We start from the raw sequence: 17,121 nt of genomic DNA, 5'->3' as shown, positions 1-17,121 counted from the left end.
AAAAAACTAGAAAGTCCAGGTGCCTCCTGAAAATGCATTTTTGGGACAACCATGACCTGGATGACTGAGAATCTGTACAGATCTTTAAATACAGTTGGGTTTTGAACAGATTTTTTTTAAAGGCAAAATAGTATTGCATGGCATGAAATAATGCATGGAACTACTATTTCATATTAATGGTTCTTACATCAATTTTTGCATTTGAAGATAGATGACCATATATCAAAAATTTCCACCAAATGAAGGTGTGGGAAACCTGTAAAAATTGTATAATGTAGTTGTTACTGATCTATTAGCACTACTAAGCTCAGCTGTGGTTGTCAGTGCTGATAGTTGTAAACCTTTACACATTCTTTGCCTATGTGCTTCAAGAGGAACATGAGGGAACACAAGTATCTTTTTTAAAAAAATCTCATTCTACTTAATGAATATTAATTTCTATAACTACCCTTTTTATAGTAATTTTATTAACGGTTCTAATTACAACAATAAAAATTAGTACAAACTGAAAAATACAGATAAAACGTAGAAAGTACAGAAAAGGAAGAAGGGAAAAATAGAAAAAATTAGAGAAAAAAATAATATGTAAAGAAGTGACTTTCCAATTTCATCATATAATATACAATTTTAGTAACTTAGCACTTTCTCTTAAAATACAACAAACGATCTCTGCTTTCCCTTGGAAATAAATCCATAAAGCATAATCATTTCGATCCTAGTATCAGTAAAAGTCTTTTATGGGTTACCAGATTTAACAACATATTTATTTTAATCTTGATCAAATAAATCAACTTTATATTCCTTCCTCTTACCTCTAACAAAATCTAAGTCGATTCAAATAATGCCTTAGAACTTTATTTTTCTTTGTCTCTTCTCATGAGGTTCTTCAAAATTTTAACAAGCCTCTTCTGCAGATCCAATATGGGAAAATTATCCAAGTCACTCTCTTGGTTTATTGTGTGTACATCCATTTTAATTATTAAAATAACATCTGGTTCCTTTTGTATCTCCAGGGTAGCATCTTTTTCTATGTCATTCTTGTAGCTTGTCATTTGTAAATCCATTTTCAACTCAGTATCAATCTTGTCAGGTAAACCTTGTTCCTCTTCCATAACATTTTTAGACTCAGTCTGAACATAGAGGCAGATGTTTCTATTGATACTATTAAAATTCATTTTTAAGTTTATTTTTTTCCAAAATATCTTTCAATATATCCATCGTTAGAATATTTTGCTTCTTTCTGTAATTTGTGTTCTTCTGTCTTAATTGTAATCTTTAATTGCAAGGGTCCACTTTTTAAAAACGTATTGTGGTTTTAAAAAAAGCCAAAATATTTTTCCATGGCTTTTCCCCCCTTTTCTTTCTCTCCCTTTCCCATCTCTTTTTTCTTTCCCCCCTTTTCCCACTTTCATATAATTCAATATAATGAAAACATAACAATAAACCAACATTCCGGGTTTATTGTGAAGAATTTACCAGTACAGATTGCTTATTCATTTTTTCCTTCTATGAGCAGGTAAAATTTAATCAGGAATGGGCAAATGATTGTCATGTTTGAAGCAAAGATTCTGTTGAATTGCTCTCAAATAAGCCAAACTTCATGAAACAGCAACACCTCCAGACTATAAAAACAATAAACAAACTAGGATTTCAGGTTTGAATATCGAAATAAACTGTCCAATCCTGGTTAATTTTATCTACTTATGCAATAGGGAGCATACTTCCATATGTTGTATATCAGCATGCTTTTTATAAATCATAAATAGCACAATACAATAATATTTTATTAATTAGTCAGTTGACCTTATGAAAGCATAAGCATCAACCAGAGTGAAATATAATAAAATGAAATAAGATTCACTGAAATAAATTAAAATACATATGATGAGATAAAATAGAATAAAATACAATAAAATAAGATGAAATAAAATAAAAAATAAATAAAATGAATCAAATAAAGTATGTTGGAAATGTGAGGTGGTCCCAGGGTTCTATTACCATATGTGGTGGGAGTGCCCAACAGCAGAAAGTTTTTGGCATCAAATAAAGGCCTGGCTAGAAGAGATTTTAACGATTAAAATAGAGGTCCAACCAGAATTTTTCTTACTGGGAATGACAGATGGAAAATATAATAAAAATGTAACCTACCTAATATTATTTATATTAACAGCTGCAAGAATAGCATTTGCTCAGAAATGGAAGAGTAAAGAAACACCTTCAGAGGAAGAAGTGTTATGTAAAATCTTTAATTGTGCAGAAATGGACAGACTCACCTTAGAACTCAAAAATAAAAGAGAATCAACATATTATGAAATCTGGACTAAATTTTATGAATGGTTAGACAAGAGGAAGAATGCCAAGAAGAAGGTATAGTGAATGCCTAGAAATGTATATGTCAATGTATATTGAACTTGTGAGTGAGAAATAGGTTTATTGGATATGGATATAACTGTTTAGGAGGAATTACGTAGTATACTTACATGTAATGAAGTAAGATATATGTAAATTTGTATATAGATTAAGGAATATATTACTTATTAACTTGAATTGGAGAGAAACGTTAGAAACTGGAAATGTCAAACCATGTCCATTGTTTTTAAATTTGAATTATTAATAAAAAAAACTTTAAAAAAAAATACTTTGCACGTGCTCCAAATTATTGGAGCAGAATATTCTGAATTTTGCTCTTGTTCATATTTGCAAAGTAAGCATTTCTGGCAGACTTAAATGAGAGGAATTATACTATTCTAGAAATGAATGAAAAGTAGCACTGTTTGACATCTCAAAGATTAATAGGGTGTACATTCTATTTGATAAAAAACAGTCAGAGTTACACCAGTCATTTTAATGACACAGATGGCAACAGCAAAAAATGTAATACCTACAGCAAGGCAAGATCACCTACTTCTTGTGTTTTTCTGTTTCTATGGAAACATGAATGGCAAGTTCCACTTATGCTTGAAGCAACAAAATCGCTACTCCTTCAAGTAGCAACAATTCCCTCAGAGTGACAAGGAATATATGTGGATATCTTCACATTTCCTTTGATGTTAATATGGAAATTGCAAGCTAATTCACTTTTCTTAAATAGGATTACTCACCATAAATTCGAAACCAAATGCAAGTAAATGTTATTCACCTGATAATAAGATTAACATTTCACCAAGGTAATAAAAAATGTATATGGTTTGTCCTCTTTCAGACTCCAAACCAGGACTCTTTCTCCTCATCACACCAACTTGTATATATAGAAATGTAGCTTGTTAGAAAGCTCAGTTCTCCTAACCATATTCTTGTTTTTTATTTACAGGATTTAAAAAAATGATGCCACTTATCATTTCGGTAGGAACTAGGCTGTCAAGCACCGGAAATCTGAAGCCAAGATGGTTTAAATGAATGCAGGTTTATTGCATGCTAACACTTACTACAAGAAACAAGTATTAACCATCAAAGCAAATTGGAGGTGGATAAAAGTCAAAAGAATTCAAGGTGGGCTGGACTTAGATCTCCGGTGGGCATGAAGGGATTTGAGATTGATGACATGCTTGACCTTCCCTTCCCTTTAATACAAGTACAAGAATAAGCTCCTGTACATATAGTAGATATAGTAGCATGAAGAAAATATTATACAATTAGGAAGCCAATGGAAATTTTCAAAACCTTAGATAAAATCTAGAACAAATGTTAATGCTTGTTTTTTTAAAATGTCATTTCAACTAACTCACCTGCGCCATATTTTATGGCCAGCGACAGCTCCCCATCGCCCGGTGTGTTCCCACAGATAGGGCCTTCTTGGGGTGCCGTCAGCCAGACAATGTCGGCTGGCGACCCCTAGGGAGCGGGCCTTCTCTGTGGGCATACCTACCCTGTGGAATCAGCTCCGCCTGGGGCTCCGGGTGGCCCCTGACCTTCACTCTTTCCTCCGTGGCCTTAAAACATGGCTATTTCACCTGGCCGGCTTGGACTGAAGGGGTTTTAGAGGGGATTTTAATGGTTTTTTATAGTTTTATTGGGTATTTTTAAAAGGAAGGATTGGACTATATGTATTTTATTGTTGTGAGCCGCCCTGAGTCCTTTTGGAGATAGGGCGGCATATAAATCCAAATAATAAATAAATAAATAAAATATGAAAAGGTATGTTATTTTAAACTGCCAATCTTCTTGCAAAATTTAAAAAAGATAGCATTTGCTTAAGTATGAAATTATTTTGACATCTCTGCAATTATTTTGACATCTCTGCAATCTTTGGGGTATACATTGTACAGTTCTACCAAAGACCATGAACAAAATCATGTTTTATTTGTTACCATACCATACAGATATCAACTGAACCAGAAATAAATGTCTGTATGTTTTAGAAGTTAGAAGCTCTGTGACATCTGAAGTCTCTCTTGGTTCTGTAAAATGCCTTCTTGGCCAAATCAACGTTCAAGCCATAACAGATAATTTCCCTTCCATTTTATCTCCTTCCAACTCTTCTTGCATGTAATTACTGCATTCCAAAACTGAGGCTATCTTTTGGCAGCTCTTGCTGTTCTGTTTAATCTCTGATACCATGGCTGATCTGGCCTACAAAAGGTGTACATTCCCACATTTGTAGTTAGCCAAGCTTAAATATAATTACACACTCTCTCACACACAGTTTAGATACCTCTTAATGGATGGTGTCTACTTTAAGAACCGGGTTTTTTTCTTCAATATATCTAGCAACCTCTCAGTAACAATCTAAATCAGCCTGTCTGCAAACATTATCTAATCTAACCGTGACACTATATACCCTTATTTGACTGATAAGCAGAACCTTTTGAAACATTTATCAGCTGGTAACGTGCCACTGCATTCCTATCAGAGTCCGATCAATTATCTCTGCCAATATCACCCCGGCAAACAACAAAGGAATTTTTTTTGTCCATCATATGAGAATGTGTGGCCAAAAATATAGCAAAATTAGCAATTTCATCAGATATACATCAAGATAACTAATGATCTCTTAACCTTATGTAACATACTATCAAGTGTAAAGAGAATTTTACTACACCTTAAACAATTTACCGAAGTTGAATATGCCTGTCCAGTAAGAACATAACAAGAAAGCTGGCTTAGAGAGTCTCTATGCCATGTAAGATATGAACCAGGCAGCAGCTGTTCTCTGTTAAAACCCTGATACTATAAAACTCCTTGATTATGAGCAGTTCCTCCTACATTTCTTAGGACAAAACTATTCTGCATGTTTTTAACATGCTTTTGGTGGCCATCCGGCAGATTTCTATTCTTTGCTTGTCATTTTTGCTTGTTTTATCTTGATTTTGAATCTGTTATGTGCTGCTAGAGTTTTTAGTTAGTTATAAAACCGTAACACGAACGAATATGCATGGGAAACAGCTTTACCATTTACCCAAATAGTTAAGAAGTAGCTGTAGAGTATGTCTATGGAGATTCTCAATCATCCAGGTCATGGTTGTCCCAAAGGTGCTTTTTCAAGAGACAACTGGAGTTTCTGTTTTTACTTTAAAGACGTTTCGCTTCTCATCCAAGAAGCTTCTTCAGCTCTTCTTCGCTCACCCAAGAAGCTTCTTGGATGAGAAGCGAAACGTCTGCAAAGAAAAAACAGAAACTCCAGTTGTCTCTTGAAAAGCACCACTGTAGTGAGAGAAAATAAGAGATCAACTGTACTTGAGCCCATTAAACCATTCGGTGAAAAATCAGGAAGAATGTTAATTCACAAAATTGTTTACATACTCGTGCTTCGAGGAATGGGAAATAAACAATGCAAAGGTGAATTCTTAATGTAGCTTTTTGCATTTATTATAGGTAATCCTCAAACTACGACCACAATTGGGGTCAGAATTTCTGTTGCTAAGCAAGGAGGCTGTTAAGTGAATTATGCCTGATTTTATGACCTTTATGCATGGTTACTAAGCAAATCACTGACTTTGCGTATTGAAAGCTAGCTGGGAAGGTTGCAAATGGTGATCATGTGACTCCAGAATACTGCAATGATAAGTGGTAAATCCATGCCAGTTGTCAACACACCCAAATTTTGATCACAAGGCTGTGGGGGATGCTGCAATAGTTGTAAACACAAATTGTAATCCATTTTTTCAGTACCATGGTAACATTGAACGGACATTATGTGAAAAGTTGTTAAGTCAGGGACTAGCTATATATGGCAAATAGAATTAATAAAGCCAGCTGGGATCTGGTGATACGATTCTCCAGGACTGAAATGCAGTGACTGAAAGATAGCCTTTGCTCAAATACCCCAGAAGTGACCAAAAGAAGAGTTTATTACGTATTTAAAGTATCTGTATCTGTGCATCACACCTTTCGAAGTCACCAAAAGTCAGTGTACATCATGTTTCATTTCAACTTTGAAGCCATTGCTTTACGTTTGAAACAACTGCTTTGCATTACAAGAGAAGCCATTACAATAATTTCAGAAGTGTTTCAAACTCGAAACAGTTCTGTTTCTAGCACAAAACATTCTCAAAATGATCCAAATATCCAACACAGGAAAAACAGATATAGACCTGCCACCCCTGAACTTGATATGAAGGACTCTTGATCTGGAACTGGCGGCAAAGTCTTTTTCACTCTCAGGAATGCTGGCAGCAGCATATGGAGAGCCACAAGCGTGTTAAACAAAAGAGCCACTGCTTGCCGGCCAGGCATCTGATGGAAACTGAAGCTTTGCAGAATCCAGTTTCATCAATTAGGGCTGCATTCATTTGAATTTGCGTGGGCGGTGGGTAAGTCTTGAATATTTAAGGCCCTTTCAGAGGGAGATTTCCTGCTGGCATACCTTCTGTGACAGCCTATTTTAAAGCTCCATACGGATAGTCCTCGACTTACGACCACAATGGACCCCAGAATTTATGTTGCCAAGTGAGAAATTTGTTAAATGAGTTTTGCCCCATTTTTACTACTTTTCTCGCCACATTTGTTAAGTGAATCACTGCAGTTGTTAAATTAGTAACATGGTTGTTAAGTGAATCTGGCTTCCCCATTGACTTTGCTTGTCAGAAGGTCGCAAAAGGGGATCACATGACCCCGGGCCACTGCAATGGTCATAAATATGAACCAGTTGTCAAGCAGCTGACTATAAATCACGTGATCACGGGGATATTGCAAGTGTAAGTGTGAAAAATAGCCATAAATCATTTTTTTCAATGCTGTTGTAACTTTGAATGGTCACTAAATGAACTGTTGGGTTAAATGATTCCTTGTAATCCTATATTATTTTATATATTGGTCCACACACCCCTTACAACCATACACACAAACTGCGTAGACTTGGAACCCTTTTCACAAATGTGCATACATGCAAACCTACAACAGATGGTACAGATTTGATTGTTTATAAGTTATATCTCTCATATGCTATCCCTGTATCTAATTAAATGTAAATTTTTAATGTGTTACATATTAATAAATTACTAGTATAAGAAAACAGGCAGAAATAAATGTTTTAGGGGCTTTTCTTAATTAATAAATAAAATGACCAAATTTTATCCAAACTAAATTTGGGAAGGAAATGATACCACAAACTGGTATTTTCTAACAGGTTTGTTTTTCTCATTGGAAAACAATGAGAAAACAATATATCATAAAGATGTGTTTAATTTTCACATATAAAAAAATAACAAAATTCTATATTAATACAAAGTATACTGTAGTACAAACGTCTATATTACGAATGCTGATAAAAAGCAAACATATTTTTAACATTTCCATGTAGCCCAGGTTCTGAAAAGCACCAAACAGACACGACAATTTTTTCCCTCTGCGTCTACATTTTGTCATTGATTTCACACAAGGAATAACTTTATTTTTGACCCTCCTCCTTCCATGAAAACTTACTTATCTTTATACTGTATATTCTTCCCATACAAATGAAACGTGTACAAAACTTCATTAAAGATTGATAATTTTAGATCATTATTGTTTTATGACTTTAAAATGAGAGACTTATGACAAAAGCTCAACATCCTGAAACTTCATTTCCATTAAATCTCTAATAAATACCATCTGGTGTGTACTTTGGGGATATAATACACGTCAAAACCTCAGCCACATTATGAGAACCAGCACCAAGTTTATCTGAAATGCATATTTGAACAGATGTGTTTAAATTACATCTCCTTCTATGCACATGCATAAATTCAGAGCAAGCATGTGTTGATTGAAAATGCATAAAAAGGGGATTTGGGGATGCATCACAAATGAATGGCATCTTAATGGATCAAGGCTCACATTACCAAAGGTTATTATAAAAACTAAGGTTTGCATTTATTAAGGATTGCATCCCGGAAATAATCATGAGAACTAGTTTAACATTTGCTTCATGATAACTGAAAACTGTCAACTCTACTACCTCTCCACATTTAGAATTAAAGGTTTTTGGATATAATAAGATGTTGCTTATTATTCTTTATTAAGAGACAATCTTATCTTAAACTGCCTTTTTTTGGCTGCTACTATTTACTACATTGGTAAGATTTCATATATGGAAGAATGACATTCTCCATAGTTAACATAATGGCCACTGAGAAAAGATCACAAATACATTCTAATCACATTAAGCTTCGAGCTAGATTTATAGAATGGGATACTTAGGAAGAAAACTGCATTTACTTTAGATTCAGGGATTCAGGGATAGAAAAATGCCCTTTCGGATATTGCTGAACCACAGCTTGCTTTAACCCTTGTCTTTGATTGTGATGGAGTTAAAACCGATTTGATGGCACATAATCAATCAATGCTACAAGAACTACTAGAGGCCCTTTCCCTGCAGATTGCTAACAAAACCAAGCATATCCTATTCATGCGTGAGGATAAAGTCTGTGTGTCGACTTCCAGAATTTTCAGTAACAGATTTTCTGGAAATTCTCCACATTGGGAGAGCGTCTAGGTTGGGAAGACTGCTACAGAAATACTCTGTTTCCCCAAAAATAAGATATCCCCTGCTTATAAGCCCAATCGGGCTTTTGAGTGCAGGGCAATAAGGCTAAGCGCTTATTTCAGGGTTCAAAAAAATATAAGACAGGGTCTTATTTTGGGGGAAACACAGTATTGCCATAGAAATACTGCTCAGTAGTCTACACTCAGTAGTGATGTGGCACATCATTGCAAATTGAAAACACATAATTTCTTTTTACAAGCGACATTACTGTGAAAGATATCTCCACACCATACAGTGTTTCTATTCTAATTTCATTTATGTTAAGATGCAATAAGAGAGCTCACAGATGTTGCTAGATGTTAACAGTCCCTCCCCCTCTACACACACATATATATACACATAGGAAAATATGAATATATTCAAGGATCCCATGAACCTACATGCAAATTTGAAACTGACATATTATGGATTAGATACTCAGATAAAGCTGGAATGAAATCATCCAGGTCTTATTGTTTAATAACGACAGTGATGACAAGGTGCAATTTTTTAGTTTTCAAGGTCATTGTCAAAAATGCATTTTTCCACCCATTTTGGTGGCCCTGCAGCATTATTTCTCTGAAAATGTGGTCCTTGCTATTTATGGTTCTTGGAGTTCATTTTTTCTAAAAACAAATTGCAATCCCAATTCATAAAAAGACCACTGTAGCAACAAAGGGTGGCTAAGACAGCAAGCTTCCTGCCTCTTTTCCATAGAAAAATCTGGGGGAGAAAGCTTATCAGGTCCTTCAACTGAGCAGACACATGGTGAAAAAGAGGAGGGGGGGATAAGAATTAGGCCCAGCTATGTTTCGCTGGGTTGCCTAATCAGACTGTAGTTAAATAACTTACATATTGCTTCTGAAAATGGTTATCATCATGAATAAACCAACACTTTTCCAAGTCCAGAGATTGCCTCTTGAGAAATACTCTTCAGCAGACTTAGGACAAGAAAAAAGGGTTGAGACTGGAAAACATGAGAATTAGTTTATCAGTAATTACACAGGCCAGAAGCAATTTAACTTCAAACACTATAAACTGAATAAAAACCTCTTGCCTTAAGGCATGAATTTACCTTTTATATTGTTTATGTCAGTGGAATACTTCTTTTTCACGCTTCACTACATTTGTGATTACTTCACAAATCAGTCAATGTTTTGAAACATGTTACTAAGACAGCAGCAGAGTGAATGCTGCTTGGAAAAATTAAATCAGACAACATACTTTAAAAGCTATGGGCACAATCACTGGAGGAATGAAAATCTGGAGATTTATTTTAGCCAGCATACTGAAATATACAAAGTCAATGAAAGCCACACTGGGACCTGCAAAAAATAAAAATAAAATAAAAACATAAAATAAAAAGTACCAGTGGAAAGGCTTGTTGCTTAAGGATTATAGCCAGCTCAAAAGCCAGATTCTGTCATTCCAGCCACCCTAAACATCCATTCCATTTCATCTTTCCAACACTCGGTCAGAATTCTGTTTCCTTGATTTTTTATGTTATAAAATAAAAAACTTTATGCAAAAAAAAAAAATTCTGTTCCCACTGAGTCTACTCATTACATCCACCTTTTGTTCCCCTAGAGCAGGGATGTCAAACACAAGGCCCGCGGCTGGATCCAGCCCGTGATGTGGTCGGATCTGGCCCGTGGGGTCATCCTGGAAAATGTTAAGGGCCTGGCCCGCATCACTTTGGCCTGGTCTACCTGTGTCGCTTTGGCCCGGTCTACCCAATGCAAAGAGGAAACATCAGGCCAGCATGGCTTTGGCCTGGCCGACCCAATGTGAAGAGGAAATATTGGGCCAACGTGGCTTTGGCCCGGTCTACCCAATGAGAAGAGGAAACATGCCAGCAGTTTGGGGAGTGGTGTCAAGCTGGCCACATCTACCCAGTAAACCACACTTGCCCACCCCCCCCAAGATCAACCACAGTCCTGATGCTGCCCTCAGTGAAATTGAGTTTGACACTCCTGCCCTAGAGATTTTGCTCACATTTCCATGAACCTTGATTCAATGAAGCTTAATGCTACCATCTTCTTGGATGGCGATGTCAACAGTGGCAATACTGCGAAAATGAATGCATGAGAATTATCCGTAAGATACAGGCTAGCATCACCTAAAAAGGCAAATTCCCAAGCATTATCTTATGCTATTTAAATTGATTTATTAGAAAATTTCTGAATGTGTAATTGTTCTGTCCCCGTACCATGCACACACCCAACCAGCCAGCCGAGGGTTAAATAAACTCTTCAAACACACAACGTCAGTGATAAGGAACTTGGCAGCAACTCCGTGGCTGCCTGCCAAGAGCTTTTACTCCGATAACACAGACAAAAATACACACAGTTTGAATAGTCCAGTTTGTAATTAAATCCACGGCAAATAGGTGTTGTGTCCGAAGGTGCAAGTGCCTCGCCAGAGATTAGCTTTGTCTGTCACAGAGTCCGAATGGCCACCACACTCCCTTTTATAGCCTGTGGGGTGTGGTCCAGTGACTCAGCTTAATCTCTGGCACGCCTCCTTTTCTGCTGCTCACGCTTGTCTCTCAGACGCTGGCATGGGTCCAACCACAATGTTTCTTCGTCACTATCCGACGGCTCGGAAACACCTGGCTCCTGGCCAATCTCTTCTCCTTCAGGAGACACCTGAGGCATTGCCAGAGAGGAGGGTCCTGGAGAGGGAGGCCTGGCCGTCTCCTCTCCTTCATGTTCGGAGCCTTCTTCCTCCGATAAGATAGGCTCGTCGGACGGAGCCACAACAATAACTGCTTATGTGAAATGTCATCCAAAGGATGGAAGAACACCCATCTATCCAATGTGGCTTCTATTCATTCACACCCAGGATGTCATCCAAAATTCATTTCTCAGTCTCAAAGGATAACAACGGTTTTCTTTGCTTTGGGTTTATTTGTTACAAATGTTCAATGAATGCTAGAGGCAGAGTGAAATAACTACAAGCTGCTTATCCTCTTCAGAGTTTTGTCTGAACATGCTCTGGATAAAAATCTCCAAACCAGTAAAGCTGGGCGATTGAAATCCCATCCCCATCCCCGTGTTAGATGATAATAAATTGCAGATGGTATTTCTGCCAGGCACATTAAAAAGCAACATGTACACCTCTTTAAAAAAAAAAAAAGTAACATTCAATCCACGAACCAATTGGAATAATTCAAAAGTGAGTTACGGTTTTGTGATTTCAGAGGGTATTAATAAATATATGAATCTATTACTCCTGTTGGATATTTTTTAAGCATAATGGCCCATTGTGCCTGTTTGCAGATATAGTTCACAATGATGGCACATTCCTGCTCTATTACATTCTGTTGACTTTCAATCAAAAGCCAATGCACTTTGTAAGGGCAACTTCTTCAATTCTCTAATCCTGATTACATTTTTGATGTGATAGTAAGAATCATAAATTACATTACTCTTCCATCAATCTCCCATAAATATTGAAGTAAATATTTTAACTTCCAGCAATTTGTTAGAAAATCTTTGGTTTTCTGAAATGAAATGCCCCTACCTCATTAGTTATAAAAGATACATAGGATTAGTAGAATATTTATTTTCTATGAGTACAAACATAAATGTTTACATTTTTTTTTTACTGGTTGAGTTGTATTTCTTGATTTTTTTATGACATCAATAAATACTCAAGAATATATCACTATGAAAATATAAACAATAGTTTGGATACATTGCAAACGTGCAAAATTATTAAACATTCATTATGAAGAATATAAACACAGTAAGTATATTAAAGCTTATGAAGAAATTATAAATAATGTGGTTTGAGGTATGGTAGAGAAAAAATTTCTTTCTTTTAAATCAAAGCTGGCTATGTAGCCACACATAACTCTCTATGGGTGTATCCTCCAAAAGCTTCAAAAGAGGTTAACGACTTGTAATTTTTAATATAAAAACAAAGAAAATGATTGAAAAAGAATAAGAATACTAACTACGTTTAATTTATTGTTTGTCCAAGTGCCCCAACCATGCTAATGAAAGATGGTTAAGGTAGCACAGATTTGTTCTAAACCTTTCATTGTTCTCTGATTTGTATTAGGTGATGCTAAACCTATGACATGACATTTTGGGTGTCAAAGGTGACATGCCCCATTTTGGGTGACGTCAATCTTTACCAACACCCAACAATTCTCAAAAGCAGCCTCCCCATTCTTGTGTGAATTTTGGAGGCTGTGCAAGAATAGGGGGTGCCCTCGTGCAGCCTCTTGAAGTCACGCGAGAGGATGTGCCTTGTTCAGTCTCCAAAATGAGTTTGTTTTACCCATATTTCATTTCAGTAATTGTTTTTACATTTCTTGATACAATACTTAGCACCACACATAATTAAATTTTATCTTTTTAAAATAAATCAATGTGTAAAGAATTGTTTGACTTTAGTTTGGGGGGGGGGTGTGACACGCCAGCACTGTCAAGTTAGGCATTTTCTGAAAATTTGACATGCTGAGCCCAAAAGGTTAATGTATTAGGTATTATAACCTGTCAGCCTATTCACTGACAGTCTCACAAATTGCATCATAATAACATGTGGATATAATGGAATACAGGAGGCATTTCTGCAGAAAAGTCAGAAAGGTTTTGCCCTTTTTACATTGTATGTTTATTTATGTCTTGTAGATTGTAGAACAACTTAAGGAGTAGTCTATTTCTTCAGTTACTATGAACTATGTCTGGAATATTTCCTAAAATTCTATTCTTCATCTGTTTAATTGATATATCTATTAAAATACAATTAACAGCAATATTTAAATAAAAATATTGCTTTATTTCTTCTGTAGATTTGTACCCTTTTAATATTTATTTCCAATGGTACTGATTTGAGAGCATGAATATCTTTATTCATTTACTTGTTCACTCAAAAGAATCAGCAAATATTCCACGTAAATCTGTCACTCAGCCAATCTTTATTCATTTTTTAAAAATTAAAGTTATGTGCTGCCTATCTCATCAGGGATGAGATTTTTTTTCTTCTTTTTTTATGAAATTCACTAATATTATTTATAAATGTACTGAATATCTCTTAAATAGTCTATATTTGGCAAGTATTTCCCAGATTAATCTGTATACTTTGAAGCTCCTATACATTTTCCTTCGGTAATTCTAGACAAGTTTATTTATTTATATCCTGCCTTTATTAGTTTTAAAAATAAGTCAAGACAATTAATATATCCAACACACCATTCTCCTACTTTCCCTACTTCAACAACCCTGTGAGTTGGGCTGAGAGAATTGACTGGCCCAGTGTCACCCAACTGTCTTTCATGGCTAAGGCGGGACTAGAACTCACAGTCTCCCCGTTTCTAGCCTGGTGCCTTAATCATGGATTTAGGATGCAATCTTGTACATATCTAATATTCTTCAAAGCAAAAGCAAGTGCAAGCAAGATGATGTCCTTCAGATGATTTGAGATACTATTTTCATCATTCCTGCTATTTGCTGATAGGGAGATGAAATCCAAAAGAGCTGGAAGAAACCAACCTGCTGACCTTGCCCCGCAGAATACCTATTATTGCTCTAACTTTTCACTGAGAAATCACAAATAAGCTTTTAAGGAAATCCATGATTTTTCAAACCGATTTTGGATATGTTCAACAAGTCAATAATACTTTGTAGATATTTTTTTTATCAGAATAATTATCTCTGGTACTTTAAGAAAAAAAATATGTTTCTATCAAAAAAGGTAACTGCTATTTACTGTATTACTTTTATGAACAGATGGGAAGAAGAAATTGAAATATATTATGCAGATACTCCTTGACCAAGAATGATTTGCATGCAAAATCTAAACAGAGTACATTATTTCATTTAGAACAATTAATCAGTGGAACAACTTGCCTCCAGAAGTTGTAAATGCTCCAACACTGGAAGTTTTTAAGAAGAGATTGGCTAACCATGTCTGAAATGCTATAGGGTTTCCTGCCTAAGCAGGGGGTTGGACTAGAAGACCTCTAAGGTCCCTTCCCACTCTGCTATTCTATTCTATTCTATTCTATTCTATTCTATTCTATTCTATTCTATTCTATTCTATTCTATTTTCTGTATATCCCATGGTATTAAAACAATTACCTTTTAGATATAAACTGTTAATGATTGAAATGAATGGAATGAAGCCATGGATATCTGAAGGCTTTAGAATTAATACATAAACAGATAGGTGTTCTTAATGTAAGTTCAAAGAAGAAGGAATATTACAAATCTTGAAGCAGACAGATATGGCAGTTTTCTAGTGATTAATGAACTGGCTAACCCTGGCAGTTGTCAACTGTAGATGTATGTCCCAAGTTAACTCAAAAACTGAAGAAGTCACGTGGATAAAGCTGTCCCACTACTTCACAGAGTTCCTGATTCAATCTAGTGATCAAAACATTGGAACTTTACAACAGCTCTGGGAAGCAACCCAAATAGAAAGATTTTTTAAGGTCAGAATTCACCAACAAATGAAGAACCAGCAAAAAGTGTTATTCTTTTACAAATTTAAATGCATTTTTTTAAAATTACAGGCTTAAGTTCATCAACTGTATGCTTTGACGTTAAAATCTTAGAGAGGAATACTGCAGAATTTAGGATTAGCAATTAACAGATCAATGAGAGCCACAAGTGGAATACCTAAAGCCAGTCATGTTTATCTTATGATGTTTTATATTACACATTTGCCTTCATTTGGGTTCTAAATAGGCTAGTTGTTCTTAGACTGCAGAGTAGAGGAAAGAATCTCTTAAAAATCTTTCCCGCTCTGCTCTTTGACATCAGGGGAGGATCAATGGCCACGGAAATGTTTTCACTCTCTTCTTATAAAGACTGAGCTACTATTAATGGAATTTTGCTAAAATGGAAATGCTACAATTGATACACCTGCATTTGTATTTTTAATCTGAATAGTTTCTGCTAGTAAAGTAACATATCAATAATACTGTGTAATGGCTAGGTTAATGAATATGAATCAGGAAGAATCACGTTCAAATCCGGGCTAAACTAGGGTCTACTGAGTAACTTTGGGCCAATCACTTTTTCTCTCAGCTAAACTTACTTCACAAGGGCAGAGTTCATAATAAAGGAGACCTCTTATTAACAAAATTGTTTTGAACTCTCAGAGAAAAGGCAGAGAGAAATTCGGTGGGGGGGGAACCCCCAAACCTGCAAATTTTAGAAAGAGGTATTTCACAACATGTACAGTATGTTTTCTGGCAAAATACAGGGGAAAATCCCATTGGGGTAAAATCCACTTAGGTCTCTATGAAGTCAGAGAGCAAAATGAACATTGCCAATGGATTTGGAGCCCAGGGGTATGGTTAGCAGGGTGCGTGGTTTTTGAGATTGCCTTATCTATGTTTTCTGGCAATATATATATATTTGCTAGGAAATGGAAATAAGGCAGGGTCAAAAAGCACGCACCCTCCTAACCATACCCTTGGGCTTCAAATGTATTGGCAATGTCCATTTTGCTGTCTGAATTCATGGAGACCTAACCCTAACCTGAAGTGGATTTTTCCCGAATGGGATTTTCCCATGTATTTTGCCAGAAAACGAAAATAGGGCAGTCTCAAAAACCATGCACCCTCCTAGCCATACCCTTGGGCTCTCAATCTATTGGCGATGTCCATTTTGCTCTCCGAATTCATGGAGGCTTAACCCTAAGTGGATTTTCCCGAATGGGATTTTCCCATATATTTTGCAAGAAAACCAAAATAAGGCCATATCAAAAATGATGCACCCTCCTAACCATAACAATGGGCTCCAAATCCATTGGCGGGGTCCACTTTTGCTCTATGAATTCATGGAGACCTCACCCTAACCGGATTTTTCCCAAATGGGATTTTCCCATGTATTTTGCTTTTCTGACAAAATACATGGGAAAATCCAATTGGGGTAAATCCACTTACGGTTAGGGTTAGATCTCCATGAATTTGGAGAGCAAAATGGATTTGGAGCTCATGGGTATTGTTAGGAGGGTGCATTCTTTCTGAGTTTGCCTTATCTACGTTTCCTGGCAAAATACATGGGAAAATCCCATTGTAGTACATTCAATTTAGGATTAGGTCTTCATGAATTTGGAGAGCAAAATGGACATTGCCAATGGATTCAGTGTCCATGGGTATGATTAGGAGGGTGCATGCTTTATGAGTTTGCCTTATCTATGTTTTCTGATAAAACATA

General features: G+C 36.0%; 1 protein-coding gene across 2 annotated transcripts in view; it reads right to left on the bottom strand.

Annotated features, from left to right (window-relative positions):
* Positions 1-17,121, bottom strand: part of CDKAL1 (CDKAL1 threonylcarbamoyladenosine tRNA methylthiotransferase) — a 312,732-nt gene that overhangs the window by 84,137 nt on the left and 211,474 nt on the right. The window lies entirely within an intron of this gene.

The sequence above is a fragment of the Pantherophis guttatus genome, chromosome 3 (assembly GCF_059756535.1).
Source record: "Pantherophis guttatus breed Tessera chromosome 3, ASM5975653v1, whole genome shotgun sequence".
NCBI lineage: Eukaryota > Metazoa > Chordata > Lepidosauria > Squamata > Colubridae > Pantherophis > Pantherophis guttatus.
This window is presented reverse-complemented; position numbering and strand designations above follow the sequence as displayed.